Below are 13,202 nucleotides of genomic sequence, written 5' to 3' on the forward strand. Positions count from 1 at the left end.
ACAGCTCCAGGAGGTGTACAGTGATGGGGGGGTAGGAGGAGGGTGTGTCTTGCTCTCAAGGCACTGGATAAGTATCCAAAAAGGCTGTGTCCATCAGCTCTTCAACACTGGCTTGGAGAGTCACCTAGGCACATGATGCTGTCTCTCCAGGCTCCAGTTCCCAAAAGGGGAAAGTTGTTCCCCAAACACACATCTTGCCTGGTTGAACTCATTGATACTGCCTGCCCCGAGCTGGAATGAGAGCCTCAGCACTGCATCACAGCCTCCTGCATGCAGGACTGTGAGTGTGGGCTAGTGCATCTGTTGATGCCTACGTTTCAGTGTCTGGTTAGGAGAACCTCTCCAGGAGATCTCCTGGAAAGGAGCACCCTTTCCCCTCCTGCCATCTCCACAAACTGTGGGAGGAGGGAGTGAGCAGAGGGGACCTCAGCCCTGGCAAAATGCCTCTGCACCACGGCTCACAGTGTGGCAAGGTTGTGTGCCCTGACAAGGGGATGAAACTCTGCAGTGGGGCCTGTCAGAGGCTGCGTAGCCACTGCTTGGCTAATACTTAGCTCTGAGCTTGGAGGGCACTTTGGTTCTCTTGGGGGGCTGCAGCCACGTGGCTGGGATCTGCACACAATCCTCGTGCAGTTGGAGAGTGTAAAGATTTGTTCACCTTCAGACACCTGACACTGCCTCCCTGGGGAAGGATGGTGAAGCAGAGGGGTATTTTAGATGAGGTACATGCTTAATCTGTTAAAAAATTGCAGGTCTTCCTCTGTTGGAAAAGGACCACAGGCAGGGGATTAAAAACAGTCCTAGCACTTTTAAAGTCATCTGGAGGCAAGACAACTACTGCAGGAAGGATTCAAGGTGGCCTGTGCAAAAAAACCACAAACCAAGAGAAAATGGACAGCAAAGAGCCATAAGAAAAACCAGCCTTCAGTAAGCACAAGTGAGATATGGGGCTGTTTGCTTCCTCAACAGCAGCGGCTGCGCTGCCCAGAGCATCCAGGTGATTCCAGCCCTGGGAAAATGCGGAGGTTTATAAGCCTCTGTGTAAAAGTAGCGTCTATCTTTGCTTCCCTTTTAACAAGATTAGTCTTGCTTTTCTCTCCCTCTTTCTTTTTCTGTCTGCCGGCCACCTCCCTGCTCTCCCACTAATGTGATTAGCGGTGCATGGGGACCATACTGGCAGCAACTGTCACAAAGATCTCTGCTTACTTGAGTGCACCTCTTTCCTCACTGAAACATCTTGTGTTTATGGTCACAGGGGGTATTGTTAACTCCTGGATTCAAATAGAAAGGGATATTTATGACCCTCCCATAAAAGTTGATTCAGGGAGACATTTAGGAAAGAAAGGGACAGAAGACAGATGTGTTTCCTACCACAGATGCTGAGGAGGTTCAATTGTTCTGCATATGTAATGACTTTTTATGGTTCCTTACAAGTGCTCTCCACACTGCTAGAAAGGTGCCAAAGTCAAATACATATAGTTGCTCACAGAAGACAATGTAGTGACCATATAGGACACTACAACTTTATGTCTTGTGCAATATGTTGGAGGTGGACATCGCTACTTATAAAACATGAAGGGGAATCTCTGCCTGCACCAAGTCACAGCTGCTTTGCTGCCTTCCCCGCTGCAGCTCTTATTTCCTTTAGTGTTTCCTGAGTCTTTCAGAGCATGTTTACTGTCATTCCCATATGCTTAACACTTAGACCACCTATGATTTTTTTTTTCCAGGCGAGACGTATTATTGGTTCTACATCACCAGCTAAATTGCCTGCAATTTATGTCTCCCAAAAGAGCAGAAAAAGAAGTTTAATTCTTCCTAACTGTGCAAACAAATAAGTACTTGTAGGTGACAGGACCGGAAAAGCTGCTGGATTATAGGTCTGAAGAGAACAGATGACAGTGACTAACGCATAATTACAGACAAGAGAAGAGAAGGAAGATGGCAAATTGCTGTGTTATCCTAACAGCTGCCTGAGGATGCTTGGTTACATGTCACTTCTGGCTGGATTTACTCTCTGATTTTAGCTCCCATGGTACGACAAGAGGCTTAAGGTCAGTGTACAGGAGGAAATATATATCTCAGGTGGTGAAACGAGCTTGTGACTATTTACAGAAGTGAAAAATATGGCTGAAGCCACTCACTGCAGTCCCTCTGTGCTCCTGTGGCAGGAACAAAGCCACTTCACAAGAGTTCTTACAGCAGAAAGATGTGCAAAAAGATGCCATTCATTGTGATTCCTGCAAAGAATTGCAGGTCATCCCAGCTGCACCCACCATCATCCAACTCTCATCCCAGGTACCAAAACTGTCACTGGCCGAGGACAAAGTCCTGCTGTTTGGACACACACAGAAGAAAGGGAAAAAACAGGCAGCATGAGATTATCAAGGAGCTTGTGATCCTCCCTTTATGCTCAAACACAAATATTGCCAGCTGGCCTGGGGTTTTGCAGGGTAACAGAGCTAAGGAGAGTTTTTATCAGGACTGGTTCACACTTTTACCAGATAATCTGTGAACATAAAACTCAGGGCAGGCTGAAGTTGGGATTTTTAATTTTTAAATGTTCAGTCTGAGTCAAGACTGTTGTACTAAAGACCTAAACTGCCATTACTTGGGCAGTGGCATCAGAGTGAGTGTAGCTGCCAGTCTGCCTTCCTGCAGTGTGCAATTCCACATGGAAATATCATAAAAAAGGTTGTACCTCATTCAAGGTCAGGAACAAGCAATTTCTAATGATTTTATATAATGCATCTTTGTCTAACCATCAGGGACACCAGCATCGCTCCTGCATTCTCATGTCATAAGTGACCCTTCATTACCCAATCATCTCCTGTCCACAAAGAAAATTAAAAGCTCCCAGATGGGGAAGTTTTCTTTCTTTGGTAAATATCGAATAATGAAACTACAAGCTGCTACTTGTCTCATATGCTCATACCACAAGTGGTACTTTCTTTACCTGTGAATGAGTAAGATTAAAACCTCGTGGAGTAGACAGCATGTCTTCAAAAGCCAAGCCTCACTTGCAAGAAAAATCTGGGGAACAGCCAAGCTGAGTGAAGGCTGGAGTAAAAAAAATGTTAGAACTCACAGAAATCCCTGCTCAGGGGAAGCCAAGCTCAGCCACGACAATCACCTGTCTCTGCTCAGGTGTGCTCCATTCGGATTTGAGCTGGCCTGGGATTTACCTAACCATCCCAGCTACTGAGGGCAAGACCAGAGGATTGAAGGCCACCTGCCATGTCAAGTTGAAGTGACACCACTGAAGCCGGGAAGAAGGGGAAGGCTCTTTGCAAGGAGTGCCAGCCCCTCTTCTGCCAGAGACACAGAGCTGCGACTAATGCAGGCTTTGTTAATGCTCAACTGCCTTGTGAGAAAACAAGCTCTGACACATGTTTCTGGTTCCCAAGGTTCTTGCATTATTCCCAGAAATGTAAGGTCTTGCCATGTTCTCCAAAATGCTGCACTTTCCTTACTGACCGCTCCCACTGCATGTTTTGCAAGCCAGATCCTAACATTAGGTCCTGTACCAATCTCACTGACTTTTTAGGAACAAATTCCTGTCTTTGAGAATGTATTTTTATCTGTTCTTCCTTAGGATTTGAGCAGGAGTGCTACATTATGAAGTATCTGCTGATAAGAAAAACCTCTGGCTACCAGTCCAGGGAAGCTGACATTAGTGATATCAGTGACAGCATCTGCAGACTGTGACTTTTGCAATGGCCCCAAGGAGAGGACCACACAGGGCAGTGTTGGACAGTGATAATCAAGATGGAAGTAAAAAGACCATGGTGTTTGTCTGTGTTTGTCCACAGTCCCAGCCCCACATAGATGGAGCCTACACAAAGCCACCGGTGCTCTGCCCAGGCAAAGTCTCAACAATGCTGGCTGCAAGAGCAAGCTAGCGGTTGTTACCTAGCCCAGATCATCCCTGTTTTAATTAATGCATGTTTTTAAATCCCAGCTCTCTGCTACCTCAGTCATTTGTGTTGCCGGGTCTGAGCCCAGGATGCCTCCCTGAGTGCTGGGGGGGGGCACAGACCTGCCATAAACGGGGGCTGCTGCAAGCAGTGAGGAAATGAAGCCAGGAACACTGCGAGTTCTTGGCCATAAAAAACGTGCTGCAGGCTGTGTCTTGCTGGGCAGTGTTAGCTCCCAAAGTTGTTTTCCCTAGTTGTCATAAAACTTCAGTGAAACCACCTACAAGCTTTGGAAGCTGCGTGGGGGAGGGGGTAAACATTGACTGTCCGTTGTTAGAGCCTACAGAGCTTTTTCTGCTTAAACTGGCTTGTACTGGTGTGATTTCACTGGGCTCAGGGTAACAGTCGGTGAGTCAGATCCCAGGAATCAATAAATCATCATTTTCTTCTTTGAAAACAGATGACTGAACTAAGAGAATTTGGAATAAAGGTGTTTGTGCTGGGCTCCAAAACCTTGCTCTTTCGTCCCTCTAATGAGAGACCTGGGGTCTATTTAGCAAGGCTCTTTCAAGTGTGAGGTAGGGCTGAAAGCTGCTGGCCAGTTGATGTCCCAAAATACAGAAAAGGAGGAAATGAACTCAAGTGACAGGCATTCTTACAAGGGCAGTTGCAAACAGTGGCAGCACATCTCCATGCACACATAGAGCAGCACAGTGCCTTTGGAATATGGCAGGTATGTAAATGTGCCTTTAAATGAATTCTTAATTGAACGATTCATAAAGAAATGAGTGAGCACACCCAAACTTAACCCCCTGCCTATCATTACCTAATTGATGCAACCTCTCCTTCTGCCTGCAAACCATCCCCCCAGCAGACCACAGTTCCCCATCCCTGTCAGGTGCCTTCCCTCCCTGCCACTTCCCAGCAGCAGCTCATCGGGAGCTTGACACTGTGGGTTGGAGCTGCAGAGAACTTTGGTCTGTTCTGGTGGACACACCGGTGACATTTTCAGATGACACAAGCAATGGCAATAAGCAGGACCAAGGGGCAGCACAGTCAAAAGGAGAAGTGCAAGAGAGAAAGGATATAGTCCAGATGTGTTGATTATGATTAAAATCTATAAAGAGAGTTATCTTAAGGAGGAAAGGAGACTTCTCCTAAGAGTCTGAGTTGAATGACTCAGCTCTATAGGGCTCCCTCCACCCCCCTCAGTGTGTTACAACAGGGAAAATCTCTGTCCCACTGGGGCAGACAGGGTGGATTTAAGAGTCAGTTGGCACAAAACCCATCAGAGGGGGGACAGCCACTCCCTGCAGGGCAGAGAAACAGCTTTCAGGTGGGCAGGAAAGCTGGAGCAGAGAGGAAAGAGCCAGAGTAGATGAGTAAATCTTGTTGATGACTTATCACCCAAGTCAGTTGTAGTCATGGGCTTACTAACAGATACAAAGTAGGATTGTGAAAAACAGTTATTTTTGTCAGCTTGATGCAGAGTTGAGAAAGGGATCATTTTTCTCTTTACTGTGCTGCAGAGGTGGAAACTTTTTATATAAAAAAAAGAACCACAAGAAAAGAGAAAGCTGTTTTACTTGGAGTCTTTTGCAGAATGCACAGTGTATGTTCATCCAGCTTCCATCAGTTGGAGACTCTGGTGGAACAGGCCTTCACAGACAGCCTTATGTTTCAATACACTCAGATCCAGACTTTTAAATTAGAGGTTGACCCTGGCTATGGGACACAGCCAGCACTGTGAGCCAGCTACAGGCTTTGGATTTGACTCTAAAGTGATTACAGAGAGTTGAGTGAACTAACTTTTTTCTCTCGGGTTCATACCTGGAGTAACACCTTCAGATGAGAGGGTAAGGGAGAATCATGTGCCATGAAGGCACTTGTGCTGTATTTAAAACAGCCCAGTGAAGCACTGGAAGCCCTACTCTGATGAGTGCTGGGCAAGCATGTAGCACAGCCTCTTGCTCCAGATTTTAGTAGGCAAATTTATGAATAGACACAGAATGTGGGTTAATTTTTTGCCTACAAATGGCCAAAGGGAGCTGAGAGGATCTGGGAAGTGGAATTCCTAACTAAATGAACAAAGTTAAGTGTGGCAGAAATTGACCACAATCAGGTAATAGTGAGAGAAGGGAGTTCTTTTTTTTTTTTTTTTTTACATTATAACCCTGTACAAAAGCATTTTTGCTCCTTTGATGACTGTATTATCCTTATTATCCTTCCATAGCCTTCACTCTGGTAGCTCATTGCATCCACTTATTTCACCTCGACTTAATTTAAGGATGTTTAAAACAACCAGGATGCTAGTGATGAGTTCCTGGCTGGGACTGCAGATACAAACTAAGTAGAAAATGTCCAAAGATGTGTCACCTGATAGAAAGAAAACTTCTCTGTGGGAACAACAAAAGGAAAATTTTGGTCTCTTATTTTCAAAAGGAATCAGAGGCTAATCCAAACATGCAGGTTGACCTCAAGCAAATTGCTTTGCTTTGGGGTGTTCTGTGGTGCAGCCAGTGTTGGTTTTGTCATTCTGAGTCAAACCAAACTTTGCAGGTGGAATTTCTCTGCAAAACTGGAGCTCAAATACCTCCCTCTCCTGCTTCTGACACAAGGTGACAATCCTGTCTTTTGACCATGAGGAAACCTCATGGGATAAGAAGACCTAGGCTTGAGTGCTGTGTGGTTGGGACACAACAGCTTTGCCCTGGGGGTCCATCACTGAGCTACATTATTACAGCTTAAGACACCCTAATGGGCTGTGTCTTGGCTTTGCCAGAGCTGCCTTTGGTCTCTCTCTAACCTGGGGCAAACAGCCTCGCCCCTGGGCCTCCAGCAGTAGAGTCCCTTCCTTCCCAGAAGGAGACCTGGATGATGCTTGGAAAGGGTAACATAAAAGCTATGAGGGCTACCCTGTTTCCCACTCCACACACTAAGATGTGTATGGAAATTACTCAAGGAATAAAACCTGCTAAGTAACCTCATTAACCCTTTCTTTGGGGAGTTTACTGTAAAAGGGTAGGCTTTGGATCATAATTTACTGGGAAGTGCAGTAATGTAATTAGCTAGACTGATAACGAGCTGAGCTGTGTGAATTCTTCAAGGGAGAGGAGGAATATGCCAGACAAAGAGAAAAGGAAAAGGAAGAGGGGAAAAAAATAATGCTTCCTTTGCCAAGAATTTTTTTTTTTTTCCAAAATATTAGTGGTATAAAATTATAGAAGAAGATTTTTTTATCAGAGGCAAAGTTATTCTCAAATCTTTCCATATTTAAAAAGGACACAATTTCTATAATACTTTAATTATTTTTAAAAAATTAAAATAATGCATATTTTGAAACAAGATATTTTGATTTTTTCTTTTCTAAGAAGCATCTCTCCTGCCCTGATTTTTTCCTCTTTTGGTGAAAACAGCTCAAAAACAGCTTGGGGAAACTCGTCCCAACACCATTTGCTTGCTGTGCAGCTGGGGCCAAATTCTGCCTGTGCCTGACCCTCCCCACTACCTGCAAGGCAGCACAGGGCTCTTCTCAAAACCAAATCTTGTTGATGGCCCAAGCAGCCTTTTTGCTTGTCACTGCCATCCCCCTCACAAAAGCTCTGCTGAGGGCCATGTGAAGCTCTGGCTGCTTGAACATCATGAGGTTCAACCATGGGCATCCCTGAGGGATGGGCTGCCCATGTCTTGTGGGCCCAGCTGTCGTGGTGGCCAACACAGTCTTTGAGGGCTTGTGAAGATCTTTCACAGCATGAAATTAAGAATTTATGTCACTAGATGGCTCTATCTGCTTTCACTAAATGCACAAGGTTTTATTTTTATGGCCCCAAATGAGCAGCAGCCCTACAGCTCTGCTCTAGTGGGGTCACCAGCCACAGCTGGGAAGGTAAATCTCCTTTTTAGGTGGAAAAAAATCACCTGGGTTTTTATGATGGTTTTCATTATGATCTTGCTAACATCCCTGAATAAAATGAACATGGTAGGAGAAACCTCATGGTTTGAGATTTGTATGAAATGGTCATCTCTGGGACAAATTCTGGCTTTTCACCACAGACTCCTTCAGCAGGTATTGCACTCCAGCCTCTGTGCAGATTTGAACTAAAAAGGGATTAATTTGGCTGGCTGCTGAGTTTTTAACTCAGGTGCAGACTGGTGAAGAGCCAGAAACTTCCTTTTCTTTGTCCTTCATTAGGTAGAAGCCAGCATACCCCTAAGATTACTCAAGTTGGTGGGACGATGCTTTCCAGGCTCCTTGTTCACCTCCAGGCACCCTTAGGGTCACCTGGCCCCTGCCCAAGAGATGCTGCACCTGTGCCAGCAGCTGCCATCCCATCAACACTCAACAAGTGGGACCAGTTTCTGTGCTGCAACTTCTTGAGGGCTGCAGTGTTAAGGCACAAATTTACTTTTTGAAGGTGTTCTTCAGGGACAGGGAGCTCACTGCCCCAGTGAGGGGGAAGGCTTGGGGCAATGGGGGCCATGGGGTTTGCAGGGAAGCCATCCTATTGTTTAGCCCATGATGGCAGGGGGACACTCTCCTGGGATTTTGGCTTGTGTGAGGGGGAGCAGGCAGGCAGCTGTGCTGGCTGGAGCAGAGCCTGCAGCTCTGCCCATGTTGGTGTTCAAAGGAGGGCAGGTTGCTACAGGAACATAGGCAGGAAGAGCACAGGGGAGCTGGATGGGAGGGCACACCCTGGCTCTGCAGAGGGCACTGAAGTCCTCTGGATGTCTGCAGCCTCAAACTCTTACACTGAAAGCCACATTTTCAGGTTTTGCATGTCTTTTAGTAACAAAAAAGCCACCATGGGTCTGAATCTGGAAAAGGAAAATTATCAGATTGTTCCTTTCCCCAGAAGAAAAAACTATATTGAAAAACAATACAATATATTCAGGGGTTCCACTGGCAGTGTTGGCATAAGGCTGAGTATTTTATCACCTGCCAGATCTCTCCAGTGTATTTGAGAGATGTTTGAAGCAAACTTCCTGCCTGGAAAAAGTTACTATCTGAGAATATAATCCAAAGCCATGAAAGACTAGGAGCATCTCTCCACTGATTTCAAAAGGATTTGAGGCCCTGGGGAACTAGTCTGGCATCTCTTCCTCATATCAGCAGCCTCTGAACTTCAAGGCAACAACCCTTGTAGTAACAGCTACTTGCAGAAGCATTTGCAAGATCACAACTTCAACAGCACAAATGATACCAGAGGAGAGGCTGGTGACCTCGGTGGGAAAGGCAGCCAATTTGCCTAGTTAGTCATTTGATACAAGTGTTGCTATCTAACAAATTACTGACAGAATAATAATTCTGTCTGATGAAGCAGAAATTACTACAATAACACCTCTAAAATAACGATCCCTCCTAACCATTGCTGCCACGAGAGGATGGGTGAAATTGCATTTTTTTTTCTTCCAAGTGAACAGACTACGTGCTGGAGAGGTGCCTTGTGAGGCTCATCAGGAGAGGAAGGACTTGTATGGCTACCATATGGCAGCTTCTGTTGCAACCTGCCTTTGGAGGATGTCTTGGTTTTATGGCCCCAGATAGCTGCAGGCACGATTTTGCACCTGCAGTTTTGGTCAGATAGCTAACTACTGTCCTTGCTGACCCATGTAATGTGATGCCTAGAGAGGCCAGTGCTGCGAGCACAAATAGTTGTGACTGATTAGGAAGGGCACCATTCGCAGGGCAGACACAATGCTGGGTGTTTTGTCCCTTCTGAAATTTGGCTGTGCTGTGAGCCAGCAAGGACTGATAACCCCATCAGCATCCTTCAGGCAGGCACCTCCTTCCTAGAGTTGTCCTGGGGGACTGAGACTTTGTTCCCTTCAAGGGACTACAACAGTGAAATGGAGAATCAGGGCTGGTTTGTGTTAACCTGGTCTTGTCTGATCCTGTTCAACAGCTGAATGAGCTGAATGCTTGAGTAGGTAAATCCTTCAGGGCAAATACAGTGAGGCAGGGGCAGGAACTGGGGCAGGAGCTGTTATCCAGGGGAGGAAATGCTGTGCCCAAGCCTTCCTTGCCCCCATCGCATCTGGAAAGGGCTTTGGTGGATCCAGCTCACATGGGTGCTCACACAGTCAGGTTTCCCTTCTTGTCATGCAAGCCATGGGAGACAGGTAGAGATACAAGACCCAGGCAGTGATATTAACTAGCTTCAAATAGTGTAAGGAACCTGGGGCCAGGCTCTAATTCGGCTTGTGTGACATGCAGGAAATTTTATTTAAAATAGGCAGGTCAGGATAGCCAGTGGGAGGGTTGATGGGGAGCAGAGGGCTCTGGGCATTGCTTAGCACAGCTCTGCTATGTATCTTCACCATCAGTCACAGCCTGTGTCTCCTGCAGGCAGGAGAAAAAATCAGGTAATGCAGATTTCTTCTATTTCTTCCCTTGGGGCATCAGCCTACTGAGAGATTCATTCAAATCCACCACATCAATGACAGAAAAAATCACCTGACCAGAAAATGCTCTTAAGGAGAACAAGTCTTTGATAGCTTTATGTGCTTCTTGAACACAGGGAAAGCCAGTCAATAAAGTTCCTTGTGGCCTAAAAGCACAGACATCTGTCGGATGCAGCTTGCTAGGCTGAATATAGCAGCAGGAAAGCCCAACTGATTAATTCCATCCTCTTCCTAACATGTTTTTGTGGTTCCCAGAAATCCCTAGAAAGGGCTCCTGAGGACACTGCCACCATTAAAGGCCAGCTATAGTTCTGTAAACACAGAGATCAAGGAAACATTACCCTAACTGCAGTTCACCTCTGGCATCCAGTTTGCATAATTCACGTGTGCTTCATCTGCTCTCCCCTAGACATGGGACAAGCTTATGATTTAGGAAAAGAGGAAGAGTCCATGCTTTGGTGAGGAAGAGAATAAAGCCATTATTGTTGCAAGGAGGAAAAGTGAGCAGGAGGGTTTGGGTCCATATAACCTTGCAAGTAGTATAGAGCTGGGAAAAACGGCAGGGATTATTAGAGCAGTAATGTAGTAGATGCAGAAAGCACTGCCACTGATCATTCCCAGTGCAAGCCCCACCAGGGCCCTTCTCCCAACCCCACCCTTCTCATCCACCTTCATGTCAACAAGGAGAGCAGCTTTCTGGGGCTTTCTCTCAATTGCTTTTTGCATGTTGGTCTTCTTTCATTTCTGTTTATAGTAACTGCACAGGGTGAAAATGCTGAAGAGCAACAGCCTTTTCTATCTCCTCTTCTGCACTAGCTTTTGTCAAGATGTGACTGGACAGGGTGGCAGATACCCAGGAGAAGAGGATGGGGGACAGACCACCTCCGTTACGGGATCCTGGGCAGCAGAGACAACTCCATCTGGGCTGCAAATGCCTGAATTTGGAGCCAGGCAGTCGGAAGCAGGCAGCAGAAGCTGATGTCTGGCTCTAACCATTACCACACAAACCCATCTTCTCCCTTGGCAACACAGGGACTTAAACCAAAACTGCCTGGAAAGACTTTGCCCCTGGACGTGGCCTGGCCCCTGCAAACCCCATGCGTCCATTCTTGGAGAGGCAGCAGAGCCCTGAGTCTCCAAAACCCCAGAAGGGCTGCTCTGTGGATAGACCCACAATTTTGGATCTCCTCAAAGCTGGCTCTCCTCTGGCATGTGAGAGGACTCTGCACCACGCAGCAACAGGGGTTTGTGTCTGGCACATAGATCCATGGAACGATTTTGGCTGGAGAAGAGAGTTAAGATTGTTAAGTCCAACCATTAACACAGCACTGCCAAGACCACCACTAAACCATGTCCCTGAGCACTGCATTTAAGCATCTTTTAAATCTCTCCAGAGAGGGTGACTCCCCCTCTTCCCTGGGCAGTCTGTTCCAGAGCCTGACAACCTTTCTGGTGAAGAAATTTTCCCCAATATCCAATCTAAACCTTTTCTGGCACAACTTGAGGCCGTTTCCTCTTGTTCTATCTCATGATACTTGGGAGTAGGGACCGACCTCCACCCGGTTACAACCACCTTTCAGGTAGAGGGCGATGAATTCTGCCTCCCCAGGGTCTCCTTGTGAAGTTCCCTCCCCGTCGGGGAATCACGGAACGTGTGGGTTGGGAGGGACCTCTTTAGCTAGATCAGGCTGCTCAGAGACCCAGCAAGCCCGACCCTGAACGTTTCACCACCCCCAGGGCGAAGCCGGGGCGGCACCGCGCCCGCTCCCGCGCCGCGGGGACGCGCAGCCGCCGCCCTCTTTCTCTCAATTGCTTTTTGCATGTTGGTCTTCTTTCATTTCTGTTTATAGTAACTGCACAGGGTGAAAATGCTGAAGAGCAACAGCCTTTTCTATCTCCTCTTCTGCACTAGCTTTTGTCAAGATGTGACTGGACAGGGTGGCAGATACCCAGGAGAAGAGGATGGGGGACAGACCACCTCCGTTACGGGATCCTGGGCAGCAGAGACAACTCCATCTGGGCTGCAAATGCCTGAATTTGGAGCCAGGCAGTCGGAAGCAGGCAGCAGAAGCTGATGTCTGGCTCTAACCATTACCACACAAACCCATCTTCTCCCTTGGCAACACAGGGACTTAAACCAAAACTGCCTGGAAAGACTTTGCCCCTGGACGTGGCCTGGCCCCTGCAAACCCCATGCGTCCATTCTTGGAGAGGCAGCAGAGCCCTGAGTCTCCAAAACCCCAGAAGGGCTGCTCTGTGGATAGACCCACAATTTTGGATCTCCTCAAAGCTGGCTCTCCTCTGGCATGTGAGAGGACTCTGCACCACGCAGCAACAGGGGTTTGTGTCTGGCACATAGATCCATGGAACGATTTTGGCTGGAGAAGAGAGTTAAGATTGTTAAGTCCAACCATTAACACAGCACTGCCAAGACCACCACTAAACCATGTCCCTGAGCACTGCATTTAAGCATCTTTTAAATCTCTCCAGAGAGGGTGACTCCCCCTCTTCCCTGGGCAGTCTGTTCCAGAGCCTGACAACCTTTCTGGTGAAGAAATTTTCCCCAATATCCAATCTAAACCTTTTCTGGCACAACTTGAGGCCGTTTCCTCTTGTTCTATCTCATGATACTTGGGAGTAGGGACCGACCTCCACCCGGTTACAACCACCTTTCAGGTAGAGGGCGATGAATTCTGCCTCCCCAGGGTCTCCTTGTGAAGTTCCCTCCCCGTCGGGGAATCACGGAACGTGTGGGTTGGGAGGGACCTCTTTAGCTAGATCAGGCTGCTCAGAGACCCAGCAAGCCCGACCCTGAACGTTTCACCACCCCCAGGGCGAAGCCGGGGCGGCACCGCGCCCGCTCCCGCGCCGCGGGGACGCGCA

This window comes from Chaetura pelagica, unplaced genomic scaffold (genome assembly GCF_000747805.2).
Source record: "Chaetura pelagica isolate M959 unplaced genomic scaffold, ChaPel_1.0 scaffold269, whole genome shotgun sequence".
NCBI classification, from domain to species: domain Eukaryota; kingdom Metazoa; phylum Chordata; class Aves; order Apodiformes; family Apodidae; genus Chaetura; species Chaetura pelagica.